Raw genomic sequence first — 23,675 nt, 5'->3', positions numbered from 1 at the left:
TCTTACCTTGAAGGAGAACCCTGCTGCTGTCATTACTTTTTCTTCGGATTTCCTTCAGATCTCTCCTTTTTCCAGCTACCCAATTCCCAGTTTACAGGGAACTCGCTGATGGCAATATTTCTTTCCTTTTTTTTGATTCAGAATACTCAGAATGCTGTTTGAATAATAATGATGATAGGTATATTGTATTTACAAATTACTGGTGATTTGGTGATTTCAATGTAATTTATGTGCATGAATTCATTAGTAGTCTCAATTTTCGCACGATGTGTTGGAACAACTTGTGTTTTTTCTCAGTGAGGAAATAAAGGACAAAAGGAAGACAAGATTAGGAACTAACATTATCTATTAGTGTGATGTAGGCACAGTGTCCAATAGAATAGGATTTGTCTTAGTCCATTTTGTGTTGCTATAAAGGAATACCCGAGGCTGGGTAATTAATAAAGAAAAGATATTTACTGAGCTCATGGTTCTGCAGGCTGTACAAGAAGCATGACACCCACATCAGCTTTTGGGGGAGGGCCTCAGGAAGGTTCCATTCACGGAGGAGCAGAAGTAGGCATTACATGGTGAAACAGAAGCAAGAGAAAGGAGAGAATGGTGATAGACTCTTTTTAAGAGCCAGCTCTTGTCGGAACTTCTAGTGAGAACTCACTTAATCCTTTAAGAATGGCACCAAGTCACACATAAGGGATCCATCCACACACCTCCCACCAGGCCTCACCTCCAACACCGTGCATCAAATTTCAACATGAGATTTGGAGGGGACAAATTCACCAACTATAACAGGGACGTTTTTCGGACAATATAATAAACATGTATTTCAAAAATTTGATAATTTTGGTAATTTTAAGAAAATGATATTAAGTGAAGACAGATTACCAGGATTTTAATTTTATTCCACGAAATTCTACTTTCAATTTTCCTTCCCCTACTAGCATTTCTAGGTGCAGACAAGGCATTTGGGGCATAGAAGATCACACTCTTCTTCTGCTGTGTCTTAAGGTGGGTTTAATTTTATTTTTTTGGTTTATTACGTTGCCCTTCACATTTGCATCTCAGTCTTTTGTCCCAAGTTGTGGCCTGATTATAATTATGATGGATACCAAAGAAATTTTAGGAGCTATCCAGAACTTGGCTTAGTGATTTTTGTGCAAATGGTCTGTTGGAAGAGTACATGCAGGAGGAAGGAAGACAGGGAAGCAAGGCAGGGCAGGGAAAAAGCTCCCGAACAAAGCAAGATTTCAGAGGGAAACTCAGAAACTCACTCCGGCTCCCCAGAAAGAACCCACAACACCTGAATTGCACCCATTTTGCAGTAGGGGTTTGACCTGTTGTACCTCCCTGTCAGGCATTTATTGTTGACTGCCTTGGGGGCAGAGTGTAATCTCTAAGGTAAGGCAGTTCTATGAAGTAGGAGCGGCTCTGGGCCCTCAGTAACCTTACAGCAGCTGGAGAACAGGTATTTTAGACTGGAAAAGAAGATTGGAATGTGTGTATGAAGTTTGGCAGTGTAGCAAACCACCTAGAGGCTTAAAACTGCAGTGACTGAGTTCATTTCAGATTTCTTCAGGTTGTTCATGTGATGGGGCAACTGGACCATCCTGTAGGTCTCTGGTGGTTTCGGCTGATCAAGCTGGGCTTGCCCGCATGTCTGCGGCCTTAGCTGGGATGACTGGGGCAGTTGGCACGGCTGAGGCCTCTCTTCACATAGTTTCTTATCTTCTATCATATGGATCTGAAACTGTGACCCATGGACCAAATCCAGTTTTTTTGCTTGTTTTTGTAAATAAATCTTTATTGTAGTACATTCTTTTATATATTGCCTGTATCTGCTTTATCAGTAAAATGAAAGAGTTAGGCAGAGACTGTACAGACACCAAAGCTAATATATTTACCATCTGACTCTTTACAGAAAAAGTTTGCTGACCCCTGATTCAGAAAGCTAGTTCAGGCTTGCTTGTGTGGTGGGAGGGTTCTCAGTATAAGAGTGCAAGCTGCAAGGCTTCTTGAGGTCCAGGCTTGGGGCATGCACAAGGTTACTTCCGCCACATTCTGTTGGTCAAAGGAAGTCACAAGGCCAGTTCAGTGCCAAGGAATGGAGAAATAGATTCCACCTGATGGGAAGAACTAAAAAACTAAAAATGTGTGGCCATTGTTTGTTGTCTACCATGGTGAGGCACCAACAACATCCCTTACAGAACTAAGCCTTGTCCCTGTCCACTGCAGGTGAGGAGACTGAGATGAGGACAGGAGATATACGTCAAATATCATACAACTTGTTAGGGGAAGAACTCAAACTAGAATCTAGGTCTCCTGATCAATATTCTGCTACTATTTGAACTCTGTCATGGTGACTTTCCTATATCATTACCTGCCAGAAGCATCTATTTTTGGCTATTGAATGTTACTCCACAGAACTTTGACAGAATTCTACAACACACCAAAGAAAAATGAAATCAAACTCATGCCGAAACCTGCTTCCCCACATCCTGGATTGATGTACAGTTACTCTTTGTCTCGTATTGTTTTCAAAGTCAGCCACCTTCATTGATCTGTTTATGAAATGTATCTCCATAGATTTCAACTCAAATTTATTGGCAAATTCTATTTATCTTCATTTTTTTTCTTTAACAAGTATCTGTTAAATAGTTAGAATAAACCAAACCCTATGCTAGGTCATGGGAAATAAAAATACATCAAAATGCAGTCTGAGACCTCAAAGAGCTTTATAATGAAAAGTAGTGGTTTCCAACCTGTGTATATTACAGACCTCCAAGGATGATAGAAATGAGAGTTGCATTTTCTGTAGATTGACTCATGCTTCACAAATTACCTATATAATTACTTTTCAAAAAGGTGTGTACTTTTATGACTAATAAAATACAAGTGTATGAATGTCTACTTGTTTGTCATGATGTTTGTCACTCAATGTTGTTAAGAGTGGCAAACTGTTAATATTTTTAAGCATGAGCCCTGAATGTCCCCACACACTGCAAGGCGTATCCCACTACTGGTGAACCCATTTCTGTAGCTAGTAATACAGGCAACTAGTAGGTAAAGGGATCATAGTCTGACTTCCCTGTAAATGTGTGCTACTTGGAGAGAAGAGGACTGACTATTATTTGCTACAATGTTTGCTGCTTGCTCAAAAATAATGCTGAAGGCTAGGTACGGTGGCACAGGCTTATAATCCCAGGACTTTGGGAGGCCAAAGTGGGCAAATCACTTGAGCCCGGAAGTTCAGGACTAACCTGGGCAACATGGTAAAACCCCACCTCTACAAAAAACACGCACAAATTAGCCAGGCATGGTGGCCTGCACCTATAGTCCCAGCTACTCAGGAGGCTAAGGTGGGAGGACTGCTTGAGCCCGAGAGGTTGAGGCTGCAGTGAGCCATGATTGTGCCACTGTACTCCAGCCTGGGCAACAGAGCAATGCTTTCTCAAAAAAAAAAAATTAAAAAATAATGCTGAGATGATGTGCCATATGATCCAGCAATCCCACCACTGGGTCTTTATCCAAAGGAAAATAAATCAGCATATCAAAGAAATACCTATGCTCTCATGTTTATTGCGCCACTATACATAGTAGCAAAGACATAGAATCGGCTGGGCGCAGTGGCTCACACCTGTAATCCCAACACTTTAGGAGGCTGAGGAGGGTGGATCATGAGGTCAGGAGTTTGAGACCAGCCTGGCCAACATGGTGAAACCCCATCTCTACTAAAAATACAAAAATTAGCCAGGTGTGGTGGCACACGCCTGTAATCCCATCTACTCAGGAGGCTAAAGCAGGAGAATTGCTTGAACCTGGGAGGCGGAGGTTGCAGTGAGCCGAGATCGTGCCACTGCACTCCAGCCTGGGTGACGAAACAAACAAAACAAAACAAAACAAAAACAACAACAACAAAAAAAGATAAGAAAAGATATGGCTGATTCCATTAACAACAATGTATTTTATATTTGAAAGTAGTTAGAAGAGACGACTTGAATTGTTCCCAACATATAGAAATAAATACTTGAGGTGATGGATACCTCAAATACCATGACTTGTCCATTACATATTCTATCATATAACAAAATATCACGTGAACCATATAAATGTCTGAAATATTATGTATCAATTAATAATTAAATTTAGAAAAAAAAAATAATGTTGAGACCTAGGCCCTGGGTTTCTGATATGTGAGCAAACTCAGTGGATGTGAAAGACCTATCTGGGCCTGTAATATTGCTCTGGTAGTATGGGGTACAAGGGCTATAGGCCTCAATATCCTGATGTGCTTGCTGCTTATTTCATTACCAGGATGCAAAAGTCCTTTGTCTTTGGTCTAGGATTCTCCTGCCTCTGCCAGCATTAATGAAACAGTAACAGGCTAACTTATTAGCTTGCAAGTAGTTAAAATCTCAGCCCCTTCACAGTTCATGACAGACCTGGAAATCTTCAACATTTAATTTTTTTAGCACTAAAATGATCTCTAGTACTCCATGGGCTGAAAGTCATTGGTCTGAGGTCTTAGATAAATAAAACACTATTAATTAAAGATTTACATGAGCTAAAAAGAAAAAAGGAAGGGCATTGGAGAAGAAGAGAGTAACCATGAGCAAAGGTATGGTGTAGAGGAAGAGATCTAAAGTATGGAGTAAGAGAAATGTGCCTACTTCATTGGATAAAGGAGAAGGGATTGAGTGAGAGAATTCTGAAAAGGTTGGCTGGCACCAGACTTTGGAGCACACTGAGTGTCAGGCAACAGGGAACTCTTAAAGGTATTCTAGCAAGAAATGACATAATTAGTTTTTCTCGGGGAAAATTAATTTTTAGTAGGGGGAGACTGGACATGAGAGAGCAGTAAGGAAGGTTTTAAAAATGCTTTAGGCACAAGTTCTAAACTATTAGTATAAGAGGAATAAGAGGTTGACAGATCAAGATATTCCATGAAGAAAGATAAAATGGTTAGCCAGGTGCAGTGGCTCATGCCTGTAATACTAGCACTTTAGGAGGCTGAGGTGGGAGGATCACTTGAGGTCAGGAGTTCAAGACTAGCCTGGCCAACATGGCAAAATCTCTTCTCTACTAAAAATACAAAAATTAGCCAGGTGTGTTAGCGCATGCCTGCAATCCCAGCTACTCAGGAGGCTAAGGCAGGAGAATTGTTTGAACCTGGGAGGTGGAGGTTGCAGTGAGCCGAGATCGCACTATTGTACTCCAGCCTGGGCAACAGAGCAGACTCTGTCTCAAAAAAAGAAAGATAAGATGGCGTTCTAATGGATTGCCTTTCAAGGGATTGAGCAAAAAAGTCAGATAGGACTATGGGTTTAAAGTGGGAGATAGTGAAAGCACTGAAAAAAAAAAAAAAAAAACAACAAACCAGAAAAACCCTCACATAAACCTAGAGAGAGAGAACTCCAGGGAGTTTCAATTGTGGGGGAAAAAAATGGGTTCACTTTTATTCCATTTCGATGGAGATTGGCAATACAACCAGCCTTCCTTCTTTCCTTTCTCCCTCTGTTACTCCATCCTTCTCTTTCTTCTTTCTTTCATTCCACCCATCTATTATTAAATATTTAGCTTTTTGCCAGTCATGTGCTAAGACTTCGGAATAGAAGTAAAAATGTTACAATCTAAGAGTGTAAAAAGGTGGATTTAAAACTTCAGTATAAGGTGGTGAGTTAAATAATACAGATAATACATGCTATGAGTATAGAAAAGGAACAGCAAGCTCTGTCCAAGGGAATTGAGGAAACCATCCCAGTGGAGGTGATAATTGAGTTGGGAATGAAATGCTGGGTAGGAGCTTATCAGTGTGAAAAGGGTAAGAAGAGGACATTCCAAAGCATGGGAATAGAGAATATGTTCATGGTACAACCAGGTAGAAAACATATTCAAGGAGTCGATGATGAAGGATTAGAATAATAACTTGCATGTCATTCTATGATATTATACTAGCTCCAACTTGGACACAATGATAGCAACTTATCTTTCTATGTGTTTACTATGTGCCATGCCTCTTATTTAAAAACGTTTTACAGGCATTACTTTTTCTAATACTCAAAATGGTGATACAGGGTTACAGGTGAAGAAACCGAGACTAAGAACTTGACCAAGTTCATGGAGTTTATGAATGGTGGGGGTGGATTTGAACCCCATCAGAGCTAGGATACCATTCTCTTTATCCTCCCTCTGTGTGGAGCTGTGCACAATGACCCTGAACCATCCAAACCTGGTTCTAGAATTGCTCTTCATCATCATGTTATACATTATCACATTCCTTTTTTATCCTGCTTATCTTATTCCTACCTACATTATCACCTTCTTAAATTGAATAAAACTTCTGTGCATCTTCTGAAACATGCAGAACTGAAGGGAACGTACGTGGATTTTTCTGGAGAGATCTTCAAATTCTCAAAGGGATATGTAACAACAACAATTACTACTACTATTACAAAGATTGAAAATCATTATACAAAATGGTCAACTTTAATTATTGGATGGATATTTCTGGTTTTTTTTTTTTGACAGAAAATCAGGAAAACAAAATAAGAGGCAGTTTTCTCAAAACATGGTCAATCATTACTCAACATAAAACCCCAATGTATATTTCAATTTGTGGTAAATGATTCAGGGTAGCAGAACTTTTCAAGTTATCTCTGCTAACTTTTCAAGTTAGTTTCTGTCTTTCGTGAAATCTAAAGAGTGATGAGGCTTCACAGTCCCTTATGACCGATGACATTTACTATCCTGAACAGGCAGACAATCGGTAAGTGGTTCCCCCCACCCCCCCGCCATTTTATTCTTTTTTTTCAATATTTCCACATTATTTTTGAGGCTGAATTAGAAATGCAATGCTGACTTTTTTCCTGAGTATTTTAGATATTCTTATCAAGAAATGGAGAGAGCTTTAGATGCTAAAAACATTAGCTGGCAAATTTTTTCTTGCACTCTTCACATTAAACTTGTGATAAAAGGCCCACTTGAGGGCTGTGTTCAGTGCCTAAAGTGAATGCTTTAAATTTAATGATACAATCAAAATCATTTTTCCCTAGTAACTACTGTTGTGTTCATTTAAATGGATTCCAGAACATTATGCTTTGTGTATAAATATAATTGAGATGGTTTAGTTCATGTATAACAAGTATCCAGCTAATAATTTACTTTGCCCATTATTTATCTGTGTCAGGATGAATGTCTGCCTCTTTTCTGTCCCTAGTTCATAGCCATTATTATAATAATGTTACTTCTGCATTTTAAGAATTCCACATGGAGTTGCTGAAAATTGCTTAGAAGTACTTCATACCAGAAGGTTAAATCTTAAAGAATTTTGGTTTTGCATCTAGCAAGCTAAATTGCTCCTAACAACATTATATTAATTAATGTCAGGTCAAGCTATTTCTTTTTCTTTGTATTCAATTCCAAATACCCCAGCAAATGGTTTCAGCTGTGCCAGCAACAAACTGATTTGAACAGTAGAGGCTGAATGGACTCAAATCACTTGCTATTCTGAAAATAGCTATTCATTTCAAATTTGACAGTATTTTATCAGTTTTCAGAATCACTTTTAATAATAATTCAACTCTTTCTTAGAAACTGGCTTGAAATTGCATAAATACTATCTTTTCCTATTTTGTCTAAATACATGCATAAATGTCATAAGATGGAATTGGTCAATATGTAGGGACAGATCTATCCCTGGATGGTTTTCTGCCCTTTATAAACAGTCATCCTACTTTTTAATTTAATTTTGTCAGCCTTAGAAGAGCGACAAAGCAAGCAGATCTAAGGGCAATGGGGAAGGGAGGATGCTCGGTGGATAAATCATGGCAAGTTCATCTCTTACTTAGGGATCCTCTTTTCTGGCCCTGAAATTTTGTTTTGCACACTGCTCAAGTTGTCTTTCCGTATGCCATATGGGATGGAGCCATGTCTCAGGCCCACTCATGATGTGAGAACTATCCTTGTGAAACTGATTAACCAATGGGGTCTACTCATGGTTTAGTTATACTAATCAAAGCATTCTTACTTTGGGGAAGTTGGGGAAGTTGAAGGATCAAATGAGCTTTACGCCATGAATTGGATTCTTCTAGGTGTAATATGTATGTGGTTATTATAGCACTAGTTATCTAAAACTTGCTCAATCATATTGACAAGAATGAATATATCAGTTTTGTTTTGTTTTTTCTTCTTTTTTTTTTTTTTTGGAGACAGAGTCTCGCTGTATACCCCAGGCTGGAGTGCAGTGGTGCCATCTTGGCTCGTTGCAACATCCACCTCCTAGGTTCAAATGATTCTCATGCCTCAGCCTCCCGAGTAGCTGGGATTACAGGTGCCTGCCACCATGCCTGGATAGTTTTTGTATTTTTAGTAGAGTCAGGGTTTCATCATGTTGACCAGGCTGGTCTCGAGCTCCTGACCCCAGGTGATCCACCTGCCTTGGCTTCCCAAAGTGCTGGGATTATAAGCGTGAGCCACCACACACAGCTGAATACGTAATTTTTGGAAGTCACGTTAAGAGGAGACTATTAGTTAACATGTAGATTATAAAAATGTAATAATTTATAGAATGTTTTAAATTTAAGTAAAGATTAAATAAACATGTAAAACCTATGGGAACTTTTCAGGAAGAGTAAAGGTTCTTTAACTTAACAATATGTAAATTACCATGAATAAGTTTTCTTTTCATCTTTTATGTCCAAGCTAAAAGGATCCCAGGGTCATCCAATCTTCTTGTTACCAGCAAATAATTATCAATCAACTATCGAGAAATAATCCAAGAGAGATAAAAGTAGAACAATGTACACATTTACATTGATATATGTAAGTAAAAGTGAAAATAAACCATACTCTTTTTTTTCTTTTCTTTCTTTTTTTTTTTTTTTAAAGATGGAGTCTCACTCTATTGCCCAGGCTGGAGTGCAATGGTGTTGTCATAGCTAACTGCAGCCTCAAACTCCTGGGCTCAAGTGATCCTCACTCCTTAGCCTTCTAAGCAGCTGGGATTACAGACATGAGTGAATCGTGCCTAGCATAGATTATACTTTTCTTTATGCATACAGTACCTGGTCTTATTGTCACACTTTAGACTTTGTTTAGCTTCTGCATTTTTATTTGGTATATTTCTCCAGGCCAAGGAAAAACATGTTTTATCAATACACTTCTCAAGAAGAAGCAAGAGAGGAAAAAATATCTAAAGAGATTTAAATAGAAAGCAAAATAAATATTGATTATTTCAGTAGGGTTTTACTGACAGTATTTTGTGATGTTGGTCTTATACCTTGTGGGGGGTTATAATGAAATCAGTTTTTGTAATGACTATGCCACCATACCGTGAAACTAAGGTGCCTAAAGCTGGACTGTAATGCTAAAGAGCCACAGTCTCTTGTTACTTTCTAAAGTTTATCTCACAATGATTGATACAGTTATAGGATCCTAGCTGATAATACAATTTGTGCTGCCATTTCTGTTAGTAATGTTGGAGGACAGCACCAGGACACATTCAGTCTAAAATAAATTTGGATTTCTCCATTGGGCATTAGATGGCAGTATTACTCAAGACATTCAGAGCTGACTTATGTTGCAGCTATTTCTAAAGATACTCATAATTCTCCTAAGAGCATTTCATGAAATAGGTATTTATCCTGCATTTTCTACTCATGCAAAGAAAAAGCATAAAATGGACTGCAGGTCTGGTTTTGTAATCTTTTGCATCTTATATTTATTTTTGCTTTAGGGAGGTTCCGAGAGGACAAGTGACTTTATTTCCAGTTAGTTATCACTAATGTGTCCAAAATGTTTCTTGTACAATTTTTAGTTCTTCTTTTCTTGTGGATATAAATGTATATATGTCAATGATTACAATTTCAGAGTCAGAGAATGCTCAATATTAAGAAGTATTTATAATGGTTACATAAACATGGGTTTATCATGCCATTTGAAAGAGAGCAGAGCACTAGAAGCCGTGCTCAGCATCTTATTAGCCATGTCTATGGGCAATCTATTCAACCCCTCTGTGCCTAACATTCCTAACCTGTAAAATGGAGATAATACTGGTTTCCATCTCATGGTGTTGCTGTTGAGGACTGAGTGAATTATTACATGTAAAGTGCTTAGAACAATAGCTGGTATTATATAAATATAATATAGTAGCTTGCATTATATAACACTTAGAGCAAAAGTGTTATATAAATATTTGCTGTTTTTAAGGGGAAAGTGGGATGGAGGTGCCACTGTATGTGTAATAAAAACCCTTCTAGAGTGTGTTTCTGTTCTGCAGTACACAACATGTGAGGAATGCAGTTCATACAAAGTGAGGTCTTGTGGCTGCTGTAACCAGGTGGGTTGATGTTCAATGGGGCTAAGCAGGTGGCATCATATCTTACTTGCCAAACAATGGGGGATTCTTTATGGTGATGACCAAACTCAGAGGTGACTCCTCCGACCAGAAGTGTTATGGAGTCAGGTTCCCTCCATCCCTACCACAACACAGAGCAAACGACACAGATCTGGCAGCGCTGAGGGGTGTCAGGCTCAGAGCCCTCCCAGAGGAACAAGAAGCTACGGCATGCACACACTGAGAGAGAAGTCACTTTCTGGGACATGAGTAATCCTTGGCAGGCATTCAGAAGAGCACTTTGGAGGAGAGTTTGAAGATCATTTACCATGGTATACAAAGACTCGGATATTGAAATGTGAACTTTTGAGATATTGCAGATAACATCTGAGACTTCTCAGCCCTGATGCTGGGAGGCACTTGACCCCCACCCCCACCCTGAAGGGCAGAATAAGAACATTGTGAGGGACTTAGAAGATGGTATGTAAACCCCAGAGACCCAAAGAGAACTATAGCTCAGATTCTTAGCATTGTACATGGCTAAGGGTTTTCACCAATCCTCTGTGAGGAGAAAGTATATTTTCTATAATGTGCATGATAAAAAATAATAGCTAACGCTTTAAAAAGCTAGGTGCATGCCAAGCACTCTGCTTGCATTATTTCATTAAATTCACATTAACATTAAGGTATGTGTTTTTCCATTACACTCCTCAGGAGAAACTGAAGCTAAGAGATGTTAAGTAACTGCAGGTTGTATAACTGAATTAACTAATTCAGTGTCAGTACATACATTAACTGATTAGTAAAACAGAATATAAGTCTTTTATCATATTAGTTCAGTCCTCCTCCATGAAGCCTTTTATAGGTTCAGAAAACTCTAAGTGGAAGGACCCCTCTAGGTAATTTTATAGATACCTTTGGATTGCAACAGATGCAATAGGCCTGAAAGGATTTTCCCTGGAGATCTCAGTAAAGGCACTGGGTCCCAGAACAGACAAAGGAAGCAGCTTTCTTTATAGAATATTAGGTAGTGCTACATGTATGTATCTCTGTATACAAAGACACATACACACATATATTTATATGTATATGTGAATGATTGTATTCATTGCATATGGAACTTGCCTTCTTTGTGCCTGATATGTCATCCAATCAAAATTAAATGTAGGATAATTTTCACCATTCAAATGCTGGGATTTTAAGAGCTCTAGACTTGACTTAAAGTCTTATGTCTTTTAATTTTCCAAGATATAGCGTTCACTTTAATGTATAAATTTGACCTTGTCTGCCCTCATTACTCCCATCCGTCTATATTATCAAATGGAACAACTTCAGATTCCATCGTTAATGTCTATTAATGGAATTCTGGTTTTTCATCTAAATGCTCCCAAGTTAACCTTTCTAATAAGGAGTTAAGCACCTCATTTAAGCAAGAATTTTTTAACTTCAAGTGATCTGAATGAAAATATCATTTTAACTCTCCCTGACATCCCCTTTCCTTTTATATTCCATAAAATTTATTATTAGCTTTCAATTAAGCCTCCAGTAATGTTTTTTTTCTTGTGCTTGCATCTGACACTAAATACAAAAAAAAAAAAAAAAAAAAGTGACTCCTCTGCCACAGTGGTTGGATATAATGTCTGAAACCACTGTTGACAAGGTCCATCAGTGTTTACAGCCCTGCCACTTTCCTTCATGGTCTGCAAAGCATTTTAGTTCAAACTGAGTTATTCTTTCATAGCAACAAATTTTCTATATCTCTTGGATATCTCTTCAGTGTAGAAAACTCCAAAGCAAGTTCTGCTGTCTTCTGTGTGAAGGCCAGGTAATACATGAATGTTGCAGTTCAGCACAGCCCAGTACACTATGATTTGTTTGTGATGCAAGGTGAGCTGTGCATCCAGAACTCCAAAGTCAAAATGGTATCAGAGATGATGCTGTCCAATTTCTACTAAACTGTCCAAAAGCTTGGTGTATTTTTCCTATCAGACAATTCTGTTTTTCTTTAATAATCTCTGGTGCCATCACCACTTCAGGTCCTCCATACCTGTGAATACGCTATGCATGAACATGTACACACGGTAAAATGTGATTTGGATGGAGACAGATCTTGGACTAAAACTTTGTCTACAATATTCATCTATAAAATGAGTAATATAATACTTAGTACCCAAGGAGTCAAGAAAGGCCAGGACTAGAGGGAGGGAAGAGAAGAGCCCATAGAGAAGGCCCTTGCAGGATCTTGAGTGAATTCCTCCTTACATTGTGCACCCAAGGTGCCTCTTGCTTTGCCCTGGTGCCATGATGCTAGTGTCAAGAAACGTGAAGGGTCTGAGATTTTATCTTATTTGCAAGCTAACAAGTTAGCCTACTTCAGTTTCATGGATGCTGGCAAAAACCAGAAGATCCCTGGCCCAAAGACTGAGGACTCATGGCATATGGAGCAGCCCGAGCTTCACATTCATGCTAGTTCCCTTGCCACCCAAGTCTGCTCTGTAACGGTGAGCAGCCTAGGTGGATGCTGTGTCCTAAGTGGGTTTGTCACATAGCTCAGGAATTCCAGGCTTAAAGAATCCACATCTTTTATTATGGTGTGCAAGCAAAGCTGCCTGACCTTTGTCCCAGACTAAGATATTATCTTCATTATATTGGGCCGTAGAAAAGAAGAAAAAAAAAAAAGCAGCAACAACAAAAACCAACCAAACACAACCCCTGCCCTCTGCTCTGGAAGGAGACACCATTTTATCTTTCAAGGCTGTTTGCTATACGAAGATACTCTGGAACTAAAGCTGTGAGTGACTTTGCTCATAACATGTTTACAATTATCAGAGACTCATGGAGAATTGTCTACTAACACAAGGTTTTATATGACTAAATGAAGCAGTGTTGATAAAGCCCTCAGTACCCATACTCAGTATGGGTAAATAGATGGCCCACCGACATGGCTAGCCTAGGGAATATAATAGGAGCTCAATAAACGTTAGCTCACTTTTTATTCCTTCCTCTCCACTCTGAAGCACGGTGTCACTTACATCATTTTGCTACAACCAGAGGGTTAATTGAAGGTGGGAACCATATTTTGTTTCTTCTACTATGGAAAAACATTTTCAGTTGGTTTCTGATTACTTTATGTCTGCATATGAATCCAGTCGAGTCAACCACTACTGAGTTCATGTGCATCACTGATATTCTCTACTTCAGGACCAATCAATTGAATCATTGATTATGAATCAATCCTCACTAAAGCAGACCATGTTTGAGTAGTCTTGACCTACCAGGCTTACTGATGCAGATCTAGTAACCAGTATCAGAGACTGGTGGATTACTGGGCAACTTATTTGCTCTCTGATCCATTTCCCTCCTTTTGCCCTGTATGGTATAATATTGACTCCTGCCACCTGCATTTCTCTAGCTTCTTATCCAATCAGCTTCCGGCTGGGTTTGGCCAGTGGGAAAAAGAGGCAGGAGATAGAAGGAGAGCAAGAGAGTAGAAGCCAGGGAATTTTTCTCACCCCTAACCTTCCTGTTTTGGATGGATTTCTAATTATAGTTTTATCAACTGTGCTTTTAGCTTTGCTAGGCAGCATCACCCTCTATAATCCCACATCCTCATGGGCAGCCCTAACTCTTGTGTTCTATTAGCCCTATCTTCTCCTTCTGTTTCTCCAAACGCATAGGTGGTAGTATCTCCCTGCTACTGCGTGGGTTGCCGCTCTAATTCCACACTTGACCACTTTTTTTGCCCTGTGTAATTATCTCATAAAGGTTCTATTTCTTGACTGGTTTCTGTTCTGATAAACTTAGATATCTATACATTTTCTTATAATACTTTCTTCTAGACTTTTCTGAGGTAGTCCAGCCTGTTGACCATGATTCCATCTTGAATCGTTTATTGCCTTGGGAGTTATTTGGTTGTAGAAAAGAGAAAGGAATTTAAGCTAGCTCCATTGAAGGGGAATATATTGTAAGGATGTTGGATATTTTTCCAGAAACACAAAGTCGGACATGCAATCAATCTGCCTTGTCTGCTTTAATAGCTGATTTTCTTGAATAGGGATAGATTTAATCTGGTCCTTTGGGGTTGATTTTGAGAAGGAGGGCCAAAGCAAGGAAATCTTTCAACCTAAAATTTTGTTACTGTTCAGCTAAACTATATGTACTAAGGAGCCAGTCCAGTATGGGAACTGGGTAGGTGTTGACAGGACCATCAAGAGGCAACCAGGGAAGGCCCAACATGCTAAGTAGACCTGATTATGGGAGTAGTTGGCTATGTGTCCCAGCTATGAAGACCCTTATCTTAGTAATATGCACCCGCAGGGGGCAACCATGGCCTTTAAAAACATTCATCAAACTAATATCTATAGGAATGTTAATGTGATACTAGTGGCTACAGATACCTAGGAGTAGATGGTGACTGATAAGAGAGTTTGAAATAGAGGCCTGGATCTGTATTGACCTCGAGGCATATTCTATATTTTTTTAAAGGTACGTCTTGCTTTCTGCCATATTTTTAATTTTATTTTTTTGTAATTTGCCTCTTCCTTGGGAAAATGGGGTGCAAACATGCAGCAAAACACCATGATTAGCATAGGTAAAAGCATTTGATCAAAAGAATCCGATCAGACAGAGTGTGGTGGCTCACATTTGTAGTCCCAACACTTTGGGAGGCTGAGGCAGGTGGATCACCTGAGGCCAGGAGTTTGAGATCAGCCTGGCCAACATGGTGACACTCTGTCTCTACTAAATATACAAAAAATTAGCCAGGCATGGGGGTGCATGCCTATGATTCCAGCTACTCAGGAGGCTGAGGCAGGAGAATCGCTTGAACCCTGGAGGCGGAGGTTGCCGTGAGCCGAGATCACACCACTGCACTCCAGCCTGGGCAACAGAGCAAGACTCTGTCAAAGAAAAAGAAAAGTATTTAATCAAAAGCATTTGATCAAATTATTTAGAGCAATAATTTTATATTATATTTGTTTTGTGGGACTTCAATAAAATTGTGGTCTTTGCTATCTTTGTTGGTGAACTTTTACACTTTAGTGGCATTTTAAACATGCTATGTTTTAGCATTTGCAAGCATCTCAACCTCCTAGGTAGCCTCAACTATACTTTCATACATTCATATTATTTTCATAAAGGGATACCGGTATTTGGTAATTTTTTTTATTACTGTGCTAAAGACTCAAATCAACTTTGTGTTTTTACAATCATGTGTGTAAATGAGACTTCATAGTCTAGTTGCTTTCCGCTGGATTTAACTAGGTACTCTATACTTGAACGAGGTTGAATTTTTACATCTTTAAAAACCAAGGTGCTGTGGACTGAATTGTGCCCACCCCGCCATACTTGTATGTTGAAGCTCTGGCCCCACAGTGTGACTATATTTGGAGGTAGAGCCTTCACAAAAATAATGAAGGTTGAATGAGGTCATAAGGGTGGAGCCCTGATTAGATTGGATTAGTATTCTTATAAGAAGAGACCTAGGGGCACAGTGGCTCATGCCTGTAATTCCAGCACTTTGGAAGGCTGAGGCGGGTGGATCATCTGAGGTCAGGATTGTGAGACCAGCCTGGCCAACATGGTGAAACCCCATCTCCACTAAAAATGCAAAAAATTAGCTTGGCCTGGTGGTGGGCACCTGTAATCCCAGCTGCTTGGAAGGCTAAGGCGTGAGAATCACTTGAACCTGGAAGGCGGAGGTTGCAGTGAGCCAAGATGGCGCCACTGCACTCCAGCCTGGGTAACAATAACAAAACTCCGTCTCAAAAAAAAAAAAAAAAAAAAAAAGACCTAGACTTTCTCTCTGTCCCTCTCATCTGTGAGGACACAGTGAGGAGGTCACCCTCCACAAACCAGGAAGGTGGACCTCCCCAGCACCAGCCCATGCCAGTACCCTGATCTTGGACATTCAGCCCGCAGACCTGTGAGACAATAACTTCTATTGTTTAAACCACCCAGTCTATGGTATTTAGTTATGGCAGCTCAAGTTGACTAGTACACAAGGTTTCACTCTAGTAGATTACGCTGGTGTTGCTACATCTGTTCTTAATTTAATGGCAAGTGAGGTGTCTGAATGACTTGAAGTAGCCTTGAAACATGAGGTAGGAATAAGTTTGAGGAAACAAATATTTGTTTGTGAATCAATAACATTTTTTTTTCATTGTCAGAGAGAGACTACCCAAGCCCCAAATGATTGCCTTTTCCAAAAATTACAATATGAGGTTTTTGGCAAAAATTTTTGTTTATTAAAGCACACAATACAGTACTGAAATGCTGTAATTTTGCATTAATTCTGGATTAAAAGAATCACATATTTTTAAACAGGTTGAGTGCTAAATGGAGAGCAACTTGTGAACATATCTGTTACTTAGGATTTTCTCTTTTAATAGAATTCATTTTAGCCCCACCACAGCCAAGTAGTATTAGTAATGGCTGGGATCCAGGCCTGGAAATAGTATCATTCAATCAAAATGGATGCTATAAGTCTAGTTTTTAAAATGGAAATCCACATGTATGCATTTAGTTTACATACCTTACTAAGAATGATGAGCAGGGAGGTGACCCATTATTAGGTGAACAAATAACACTGACATTAACCAGCAATAAGCTTTTCCAACTTTATTTTGAGTGGATAAAGATTTATCCCAGTTTATGAATGGTTGCCCTGTTGTATCAAAGATGGGCATTATTTCTTTTAACAATTAGTAAAATATAATGTTCGCTATTTTGGATGCCTCATAGCCTTTATTACATAATTTTTAGCCTCCTCCTTATCTGACAGTTGGTGTAGTTTCCCCAAATATCTAACCTAGCACATACGTGAAGAGTTGGCACTATTTCCTACAGAGAACCATGCATGGGAATTTTTAAACAAACATTGATTGAAATGTACATATGTAAGCACCTACTCTGTGCCTATCACTCCGCTTCAGGCTCAACGTACCACAAAAATAAAGCTTCTATTTTCTGTCTTCGAGGCACTGAAGGGCTCCTAGGGAAAGCAAACCTACACACAAACAGCTTTGGGTAGAGGTAGGGCTGAGGGAAGTGGACTAAAAATGGAACTAGCCTACTTCAGCTTCTACCTGGAAGACTGCTGTGGCTTATACATGCCATATTAAAGACAGATCCTCCATACTTGTTTGCTTGATGCTTATAAATAATGCACATCTACAAAAAAGAGGGCAATCTTGCTTTGACCTCCAGTGATTTTAGCAAATCCCTTAAGCAAGTGCCTGGTTTAATATGAATAAGAAAAAATATCTTTCCCTCTCTCTACTCTTGACACCTTCCTATTCTCTTTCCCTACATTCTCCTGTCTCTTACTAATTCACAAAACTTCTCAGTACTCTCATACTGCCATTGTCTGGTAGGATAACAGGGTCCCCCACCATATGACCCTCTAGTCTAGAATGGAATCTTTTTTTCTGTAAGGGGCCATCTAGTAAATATTTTAGGCTCTGTGGGCATAGCCTTATCTGTTTGCTGCTTATATATAGTTCTTTTAAAATATGCATATTATTTTAGTTCTGTGGATGATATAGCATGGTGTAGACCAGACAACCCTCATTGGTTTGTCAGACTTCGGTGTGCATCAGAATCATCTGGAGGGCTTATTGAAACACAGATTACTGGGCCTCACCTCCAGAGTTCCTCATTCAGTCTGTCTGCGGTGTGACCTGAGGATCTGCGTTTCTCACCAGCTTCCAGGTTATGATGATACTGCTGGTCTTGGAACTGTGTTTTGAGAAGGCTTTTAGCAGCACTTCTTAATCATAACGGTATCTTAGAATCACCCAAGGAATAAAAAAAAAGCAAAACAAAACTCCCCAAATTATGTCCAGGCTTCATCCCAGAGCATAAGAATGGTTTTTATATTTTTCAATGATTAATATATATCCAGGTCCTATCCCTGGTGCTGTGTGTACACTTGCATGCACGCTCACGTACACACACAAACACACACACATACACACACACACATACCTACATGGCTCCCTGGTGAATATTATGTGCAGTCAGGACGGAATACCATTGCTCTCTACCTTGCTCTAGAACCCCTCCTTCCTACAAAAGATATCTGCTAAGTACCCTTTCAGGGGTACCATATGCTGTGTGCTGGGCAATACCTGATAAGCTGAGACATGTTTTTAAGTTACCGATATAGAAGTTTAACTTCTATTACTCCAGGGTCTAGTCTGATCCCTTTCAACACACAGGTGCCCCCTGCCAGCAAGATCTCAAAGTCAAAGGGTCCTCGGGAGAAATAGTGGGATCATAGAGTGTATCTGGAGGCTCTATGGTTATTAGCACACTCAGACCTAAAGAGAAGAGAATTTTTAGTATGAAATAACTACCTTGGGTGAGAAGTTTGTGGACTCCTTTTACTTGGTTTTAATGAACATATCCACTGAGGGACAGGGTAAGGGGGGAGATTTGGTGGGAGAAGAGGGAGAGACAAGTGCAGGCTTAGGCTAAGTGGAGGTGGAGCGGATATATCCCAGTCACCTGGCAGGCCCTGGAGAAAATGAGACAGGAGAGTATCCATTTGATGCAGAAAGACATAGCACATATGTTCTCATTGTTTATTTCTCGGGGGAGGGATAGCATTAGGAGATATACGTAATGTAAACGACGAGTTAATGGGTGCAACACACCAACATAGCACGTGTATACATATGTAACAAACCTGCACGTTGTGCACATGTACCCTAGAACTTAAAGTATAATAAATATATATGTATATTAAAAAAAAAAAGAAAGACATAGCATATAAAATGCCATCTGTGGGGAGCGGCTGGGTCCCGCAGAGGGTGAACACATGGATGTGCGCATGCCTGCTTGGCGGTGTGTGTGCGCGATCACAGAAGGGCAATGATGTAATCACTTGATAATTTCGCCCAGGGTTGATGTTTCTCTTGGACTACTGTTTCCAGGTGTGCATGTGTGGGAGTGAATGGGATATGACTCTTTCTAGAAGCCCGATCCTTTACTTTTTCTTTTCCAACCCAGCTTGGAAGGGACCATCAGGAATGTGCAAAGTCAAAAGGGCAGCAGGGCGGTGGCTCCTCCTCCCACTGTTTCAGTGAGTATCTGGGAGGAGAGCTACAGGAAGATCGAGAATAGTGGGAAGGATGGAAGGATCGAAGCGGAGAAGGAAGAGGAGAGGGAATGGGATAAGAAATAAAGGGGAAAGGAAGCCGAGAGGTGCCTGCACCCCTGCGCCCCGCCCTCCTTCCTGGGCAGCGAGTCCCTTTCACTTGGGCCCGCGGCTCCCGGCGCACAAGATTGCGCTGACCTGGGTGGGATCCGGCCAGCGGGGACCACCAGTGCCGGGCTCGCCGTTTCCCCGCGGGAGTCTGGGAGGCCCCAGACTCAGTTGTGAACGCAGATTGTCCGTTCCTGGGCGGAGGGCGGTCCCCGCGTCCCCTCGGGGCTGGGCACTGCGCGCTCGCGGAGGACGCGCCCGGCTGCGGCCATAGAGGCGCGCCCAGGCCCGCGGGCACCGGGGCAAACGCCCAGGGAGAGGCGCCGTCCACCGGACGTGGAAAACAACAGAAGATCGGCCCTTTCGCTTCTTCTCCCTTCTTGCTGGCCCTTTACCCTTCCTTCCGGGTTGTGCCGGAGGAGCTGGGCTCCCCTGTCAAGGCGCCCGGGGCTGGCGAGGGACAGCGCACACCGGGGATTCCCGGGAGGGGGCTATGAGTGGGTGGGGTGACTGGGCGGCTCCGTTGGACTCTAGCTTAGGTTTGGCCCTGGCCGCCAGCTCAATGCTGTGCTTCAGGGAGTGAAGCCAGAGCCTTTAATTTCGGCAAAACTTGACTGAGCCACTTTGGAAAGACGCTGGGGATGGGGTGGGGTGAAGTTGATCAGTGGCTTCGGAACAGAAGGCAATGCCGCTTGCCATAACACCTCCTGTTCTTGGGCTCACGCTGTGTAACTCTCATCAGAGCCTTGTCATCAGAAGATGGAAAGTAAACGGGACATTTGGGGTTTAAGATCGCCAGTCTATAGTCTGTAAAAGCCCACCTGACGTTGCCTTGTCCATGGTCACCGTCAAATCCTAAAGCCGCGTAATAATTTGAGAGGCTGCTGAAAGGGCTGTGTGGAAAGCCTTCCCACAGTAAGACTTAATCCTTTCTTCTTCCGGACTATTATAGTACGTTGTTATTCTTTCCCGATGATACCATACCAAATTAGAAGCTCACTTCCAATTTTTCTTTATAGACAGAGTGCCTGGGCACAGGAAAGACTCACAAAATATCGTGGAATGACTGTCCTCTTGCAGTGGTTCTCAAACTTGAGCATTCGGTCAGAATATCCTGGAGGCATTGCTAAAGCAGTCCTGGGCCTCACCCTTGGAATCCTGATTCAGTAGGCTTGGGGTGGACCCTGAGAATCTGCATTTCTAACAAGTTCCCAGGTGATCCCGATGCTGCTGACTTGGAGACCACATTTTGAGAGCCACTGCCCTAGGGATTGATTTGCCAACTTTGCTGCACATTAACATTAGAATCACCTTCGAAGCATTTAAACCAAACCAAACGAACAACAAAGAGTGCCCAAGCCCCAGTGCCAGGTATTCTGAATTAATAGGTTTTGCTGGTTAGGAATTGGATTTGGTGGCCGGGCGCGGTGGCTCACGCCTGTAACCTCAGCACTTTGGGAGGCTGAGGCGGGCGGATCATGAGGTCAGGAGATTGAGACCATCCTGGCTAACACGGTGAAACCCCGTCTCTACTAAAAATAATAATAAAAAAAATTAGCCAGGCGTGGTGGTGGGCTCCTGTAGTCCCAGCTACTCAGGAGGCTGAGGCAGGAGAATGGTGTGAACCCGGGAGGCGGAGCTTGCAGTGAGCAGAGATCGCGCCACTGCACTCCAGCCTGGGCGACAGAGCAAGACTCTGTCTCCAAAAAAAAAAAAAAAGAAAAGAAAAGAAAAAAGAAAGAAAGAAAGAAATTGGCTTTGGTGTCATCCTCAGGTGATTGAATCTGCTTCCAGGGCCGAGCACCCATGCGGTGGGGCCAGCAAGTGCCACCATTAGAACCACCTGTTTAGAGTAAGAATAGAGTTAATAGATACACCCACTGCCTCATTAATAGGGATGAGTTTGATTGATTTGCTTATCCTGAGAAAATGGCAAATGGTACAAATGCAGTCTTATGTGAAAGGCGTTGTGAAAAGAAGGAAGGTCTGTCTTGCAGGCAGATGATCCGAAGAGGGGATAAAGTAAGGAGAAGGATACTTAAGCAGAGGTGACCTAATTACCAATGATATTCTCCTGTGGGCCTGCAATTCATCCCAACTGCATCCCGACTCCTTAAGCCTTCTTTTCCCAATTAGCCAAGAAACCTGGTTTATGGAGTTGTGATTTAATTCTAGCAGAAAGGAAGTCATTATTTGACAGTGGGCAATATTTCTCTAACATCTTATGTGCCTAATCATATTTGAAGTTATGAGCAACAGGAAGGACCTAGAATCCCAGGTAGGAATAGCAAAAATAATAGGTAACTATAGGTGTGAACTAAAGGTACATCTAAGCCCCAAGGTTTAGAACACAGGGGAGACTTAGAGATTCTGTAGGTCTGTAGAAGACATGCTGCTGTCGTGGCATAGGTGGTCCCAGTGGGAAGGGAGTTCCATAAGCCTTAATTTGCATTCACTTTTCCAATCTGCAAGTTGCCCTTCTAGTGCAATGTGTTTTCTTACCAATCTGATAGTTGACATATAACCTCTCATTTTCGTTTTGAGTTGAAATTTTGAATTGCTGCTGAAGCTGAAATCTTTATATGCCCACTGTCGATTTTAACTGATTATGCTGTGATGTGATTATTCTAATCCTTTGTTCATGTTTCTATTGGTACCTCTTTTTCTAAATAACTTGTAAGAACTTTAGGTGTCTTAAAGACATGGATATCTTGTATATATGTTTGTATACATTTATTGCTATGTATGTCAATGTGTGCATTGACTTTTAGGTGTCTTAAAGACATGAATATCTTTTGTATACATTTTCCAAATTTTCATCACTTTCCTGTGATAACTGCTCTGATATTTATTTCATATATTTTTTCATGTATTTCTTTCATGTATTTTTTTCATGTATTTATTTCATGTAAGCCATTTTTTGGTCTGGAAATAATTTTGCTATATAAAATGAGGTAGAGATTGGTTTTTGCTGCTTTTTCCAAATGGAGAACTAGTTATTCCAGCATCATTAACCCCTAATCTTTTTTCTTGATCTGAGATGCTGCCTTAACCTATAAATATATACATACATGTATGTGTGTATATATATAATTTGTGTGTGTATATATGTGCATATATATGTGTGTGTATATATGTGTATGTGTGCTTATGTGTGCATATATGTGCATGTGTGTGTATATGTGTATGTGTATCTGTGTATATATGTGTGTGTATGTGTGTGTATATATATGTGTGTGTATATGTGTGTGTGTGTGTATATGTGTGTGTATTCTGTCTCATCTTGTCATCTGTCTGTTCTCTGGCCAGTATCTCCCTTTAAAAAACGATTGTAGTTTTTGAAAGCATTTTAATATTTCAAAGGGCAAGGACCTCCTTATTATTATTTTTAAAATTCTGTTCTATTCTAGCTCACTTATAATTCCAACTGAAATAAGAAATTGCTTTGTCATATACTCTCTCTTCTCAAAACTTATAATTATGATAACTTGGAACAACTGCAGATGTTCAAGGATGTCATTCAGATGAAGGGAACAGCCTCAAGGAAAATATATCACTGGGAAAGCACAGTTCACGTAAGTTTGTTTAACAGGTACAAATGAAATTTGCTTATTTTTGGTCCAGAATGGCAAGGTATTGAATATTCAAAGCTGTTTTTAATTAATAAATTAGTATAAAGTTAATTAACTAACTGACAAATGTGAATATCTAGGCTGTATACGGCATATTATTTGGGATAAAACTAAACTTCAAGAGACAGTCTTAAAGAATATAGAAGATGGTTCCTTGCTCAGAGGATAGTTGAAGGTCAGTAGGTTGACTCTATTCCTTGAAGTTAATTTGGTGTCTAGATTTCTGCTAATTTCATGTTCCAGCATTGATATTGTTTGGCTCTGTGTCCCCATCCAAATCTCATCTTGAATTGTAAGCCCCACATTTTCAGGGAGGGAGGTGATTGGATCATGGGGGGCGGTTCCCCTCCTGCTATTCTCGTGATAGTGAGCTCTCATAAGATCTGATGGTTTTATAAGTGTCTGACAGTTCCTCCTTCATGCTTTCTCTCCTGCCGCCTTGTGAATAGGTTGGTGCCTACTTCCCCTTCTGCTATGATTGTAAGTTTCCTGAGGCCTCCTCAGCTAT

General features: G+C 40.5%; 1 long non-coding RNA gene across 1 annotated transcript in view; it reads left to right on the top strand.

Annotated features, from left to right (window-relative positions):
• LOC129011559 (uncharacterized) overlaps positions 1-23,675 on the top strand; it is an 84,405-nt gene that overhangs the window by 16,684 nt on the left and 44,046 nt on the right. Inside the window, exon 2 of the long non-coding RNA XR_008493357.2 lies at positions 939-1,005. This is a non-coding gene — a long non-coding RNA (uncharacterized LOC129011559). The remainder of the gene's footprint in view (positions 1-938; positions 1,006-23,675) is intronic.

Source organism: Pongo pygmaeus, chromosome 14 (assembly GCF_028885625.2).
Source record: "Pongo pygmaeus isolate AG05252 chromosome 14, NHGRI_mPonPyg2-v2.0_pri, whole genome shotgun sequence".
In the NCBI taxonomy this organism is placed as follows: domain Eukaryota; kingdom Metazoa; phylum Chordata; class Mammalia; order Primates; family Hominidae; genus Pongo; species Pongo pygmaeus.
This window is presented reverse-complemented; position numbering and strand designations above follow the sequence as displayed.